This window comes from Sminthopsis crassicaudata, chromosome 3 (genome assembly GCF_048593235.1).
Source record: "Sminthopsis crassicaudata isolate SCR6 chromosome 3, ASM4859323v1, whole genome shotgun sequence".
Taxonomy (NCBI): domain Eukaryota; kingdom Metazoa; phylum Chordata; class Mammalia; order Dasyuromorphia; family Dasyuridae; genus Sminthopsis; species Sminthopsis crassicaudata.
This window is the reverse complement of record NC_133619.1, coordinates 479,956,287-479,961,093: the sequence shown is the minus strand read 5'-3', so window position 1 is coordinate 479,961,093 and position 4,807 is coordinate 479,956,287. Positions and strand designations below refer to the sequence as shown.

The following is a 4,807-nucleotide window of genomic DNA, read 5'->3' as shown; positions in this document are numbered from 1 at the left end:
TAATTCAATAGCTTTCTTACCTTCAATTTTATTAATCTCTCCTTTGATTTTCAGAATTTCTAATTTGATATTTAATTGGGGATTTTTAATTTGTTCTTTTTCTAGCTTTTTTTAGTAGCACCTCCAATTCATTGATCTCTTCTTTCTCCCCAATTTAAGTATTTAGAGATATAAAATTTCCTCGAAGAACTTCTTTGGTTGCAACCCATAAGTTTAAGTATATTGTCTCATTATTGTCATTCTCTTTGAGGATTAGATTATTTAGTTTCCAATTAGTTCTTAGTCTATCTTTTCATGGTCCTTTATCATATGTAATTTTTATTACATCATAATCTGAAGAAGATGCATTTAATATTTCTGCCTTTCTGCATTTGATCATGAGGTTTTTATGCCCTAATGCATGGTCAGCTTTTGTGTAGGTATGCTGTGCTGCTGAGAAAAAAGGCTTATTTCTTTCTATATCCATTCAATATTCTCCAAAGTTCTATCATATCTAACTTTTTAAAAAATCTGTTCACATTCTTAACTACTTTTTAATTTATTTTTTTGCTTAGATTTATCTGGTTCTGAAAGGAGGTCTCCCACTAGTATAACTTTGCTGTGCATTTCTTCCTGTGATATACTCAATTTCTCCTCTAGGAATATGAATGCTATATCATTTGATGTATATCTTTAATGTTAATATTATTTCATTGATTATGGTACCATCTAACAAGATGTAGTTTCCTTTCTTATCTCTTTTAATTAAATTTATTTTTGCTTTTGCTTTGTCTGAGATCATGATTGCTACTCCCTTTTTTACTTCAGTTGAAGCACAATATTTTCTCCTTCAACCTTTTTACCTTTACTTTGTGTGTATCGTTAAGTTTCAAATGGGTTTATTACAAACATCATATTGTAGGATTAAATTTTTTTAATTCACTCTTCTATCTGCTTCTATTTTATGGAACAAATCATCTCATTCTCATTCAGATATGATTAATAATGGTCCTATTTATCCTCCATTTATACTTTTTTTCTTTTCCCTTTCCCCTCCTACTTCCCTATAGGATAAGATAAATTTCTATATCCATCTAAGTGTATATATTATTCCCTCTTTGAATCAAATCTGATGAGAATAATGTTCAAATAATGTTTACCCTTCCCTTCTTTCCCTCTACTATAATAGATCTTTTGCACCTTGTTAGGATTTTTGCAGATGTTATGGGCCAGAATTTGAAACAAAGTAATGTGCTTAGTTCATACCTTTAAAAGGAGTTCACACCTTTAAAGGAGCTCACTCATTGGTTCTTTAAGGAGTTCCCACAAGCCCATGGAGTACCCACAAGCTCATTCTTTGGGAGGATATAAGGAGCCAACATTGAGTGGGGAAGTTAATCTGGATTGCATCAAGGAGAAAACTTCCCAGGAGAACTTCAGGGAAGCTCAAGAAGATTCTGATTCCCACACTCTAGGAGATTCAGAGTCTGATTCATTCCCATGTCTACCTTCGTGCTGGCTGGAGGCTTTGGATTCAGAGGGAGCTAGAGACTGAAGATTCAGGATTTTGAAGGACACAATGGAGGATCTGGACTTTAACTCCTGGCTGCATTTTTGGATTACTGAACTGAAAGGAAGGCTACCTCCAGAACTCCCCAAGAAACCTGCTCCCAGAGAATGATCACAATTTAGAAACAACAGAACATGTACATTTTGGCGCCCAACATGGGACAAGGACTTTTGCTTATCCTGACTCTGGCTGATTCTGAGCCCTTCAGGGAGCTAGTTTAGACTTCACATTTTGGCACCCAACATGGGGTCAGAAGAATTGCTGCTATAGTCCAAGCCAGAACCCAAGCCTGAGGAGGAGCTGCTCTGGCCCCACACCCCTATGGGAGCCTCTGGCCCTGGGCCTGGCGCAGGAGCCCCTGGCAGTCAAGAGCAGGAGGAAAAGCCGGGCCTGGTTGAGGGCAACCTGGGGGATAGTGCTATCAAGGACCCAGAGCTGGAGGCCATCAAAGCCCAAGTAAGGGAAATGGAGAAAGAGGCTGAGAAATTGAAGGCGCTTCAGAACGAGGTGGAGAAACAGATGAATGTGAGCCCATCCCCAGGCAATGCTGGCCCAGTGATCATGTCCATTGAGGAGAAGATGGAGGCTGATGCTCGATCCATCTATGTGGGCAATGTGCTCTATGGTGCAACAGCAGAAGAGCTGGAGGCATACTTCCATGGTTGTGGTTCAATTAATTGAGTTACTATCCTTTGTGACAAATTCAGTGGCATACATAGAATTTTCAGATAAAGATTCAGTGAGGATGTCAATGGCCTTGGATGATTCTCTTTTCAGAGGAAGACAGATCAAAGTGATACCAAAACGGACCAATCGGCTGGGGATCAGCACCACAGATAAGGGTTTTCCACGTGCTTGATATCATGACAGGGCTACTAACTACAGTAGTTCATGCTCTCAATTCTATAGTGGCTTCAACAGCAGACCCCAGGGCTGAGTCTACAGGGGCCAAGCTAGAGCAACATCGTGGTATTTCCCTTACTAAAAACAAAACAAAACAAAACAAAAAAGTGTGTATTAGGAGGAGAGAAAGGGAAAAAAAAAGAAAGAAGGAACTCCAAGAACTCAATCAAAAGATAGGTGGGGCATAATGGCAGCTGAGATTACACTCAGGGAGCCTTTAGAAGGTCAGGATTCTGATTTGATCAACCAGCAGAAAAGCAATCACATAGCAGAAAGGGATTACCTGATCAGTCAGCCAAAAAGCAATCAGATAGCAGAAATGAATACAGGCCTGTTAAACCAACAGGGCAGTGTCCAGTGCAAACAGCTTCAATGTAATTGCCAGATGATGAGAAGAGATTTAGAAAGTGGTAAATAGAAGAAAATTAGATAGGTTAACTGCCTAGGAGAGAGGGTTTGCTTGTATTTTTACAGTCAGAGAAGGAAACAGATGGAGAAGGAAACAGATGGATGCCAATGAGTCGTATCTGCCTTGTCCATCAGAGAGAGAGACAGAAAAAGAAAAAAACTTCAAAACAAAGGAGAAGATCTAAGAAACATCTGACACTGAAAGAGCATGGCTGATAAGGAGACTGTTAAAGAACTTTAAAACCAGCAGGAATCATTGGATTCCCTAACACAAGATGAGACTATTGGAAGACTTCAAAACTTGCAGGAATTATTGAATTCCTGGCATATAAACTAATGGACAATGGATTCCTTTTGGACTATTTCTAGGACTTATGGGCATGTATAAATTCCTCATGTTGATTCATATTATTGGTTACACCACTTCTAACATGTGTTATATTACTATGTGCTTATGTAATTTATGTAATTATGTGTAATACCTCCCATATTGATGGATTTATATATACCTGTTTCAAGGTCATGACCACCCTATGTGGCTAGGGTTAAGTGACTTGCCCAGGGTCACACAGCTAGGAAGTATTAAGTGTCTGAGACCAGATTTGAACTCAGGTCCTCCTGAATTCAAGGCTGGTGCTCTATCCACTGCGCCACCTAGCCGCCCCTCCACCCTATGTTCTAAAACTAAATCAAGGAGTTTACACCTTTAAAGGAGCTCGCTCATTGGTTCTTTAAGAAATTTCCACGAGCCTATGGAGTACCCACAACCTCATTTGCTGGGAGGATAAAAGGAGCCAACATTAAGTGGGGAAGTCAGTCTGGATTGGGTCAAGGAGAAGACTTCCCAGGAGAACTTTAGGGAAGCTCAAGGAGATTCAGAGAGCCAGGATTCAGTGGGTTCGCAAGTCCAGCAGATTCACAATTCTAAAGAAAAAGCCTGCTCATGGACTTATGGGAGATTCACAACTAGGATTGACTTCTGGGAAACCCACAATCCCACACTCTCGGAGGCAGAGTTTGATTCCCACACTCTAGGAGATTCAGAGTCAAGATTTCATTCCCATGTCGTGCTAGCTGGAGGCTTTGGATTCAGACGGAGCTATAGACTGAAGCTGGCTGGAGACATTCTGACAGGAAAAGATTCAAGACTTTGAAGGACACAATATAGGATCTGGACTTTAACTCCTGGCTGCATTTTGGGATTATTGAACTGAAACTAAAACTAAGGCTGAAACTCCCCAAGAGATCTGCTCCCAGAGAAGGATTACGATTTAAAGACAACAGAGCACTACATTTTAGCACCCAATGTGGGGCAAAGATTTTTGCTTATCCTAACTCTGACTGATTCTGAACCCTTCAGGGAGCTAGCCCGGACACTACAGCATCTCTTCATAGGATGTAGTTTACCATATTCTGTTCCCCATTTCCTCTTTTTCCAGTACAATCTTTTTTTCACTCCTTAATTTTTTATATCATCACATCATCTTATATGCATAGCCTCTATCTATGTACATGCCTTCTAATTGCCTTAATAGAGATACAGTTCTCAGAAGATACAACTATCATCTTCCCATGTAGGGATGTAAGCAATTAAATATTATTAAATAACATATTTTTTCTTTCTTGTTTACTTTTTTATGTTTCTCCTGAGTCTTACATTTAAAAGTTCAAATTTTCTGTTCTGCTCTGGTCTTTTAATTAGGAAAGTTTGAAAGTCCACTGTTTCACTGAATACCCATCTTTTCTCTTGAAAGATTATATTCAGTTTTTCTGAGTAGGTGATTCTTCATTGCAATCCAAGCTCCTTTGCCTTCTAGAATATCATACTTCCCATTCTAGACCTGGTCCTCATTTGTGGTGATTTTAATATTCCATACTGGCCTCTCAGTTCATCAATTTCTTCAACTTCCATCACCTTGAATGGTTTCACCTTAGGCCAAACTTCTA

General features: G+C 39.3%; 1 pseudogene; it reads left to right on the top strand.

Annotated features, from left to right (window-relative positions):
* The first annotated feature begins 2,014 nt into the window (after positions 1-2,014).
* Positions 2,015-2,534, top strand: LOC141559707 (polyadenylate-binding protein 2 pseudogene; annotated as a pseudogene).
* Positions 2,535-4,807: the final 2,273 nt, after the last annotated feature.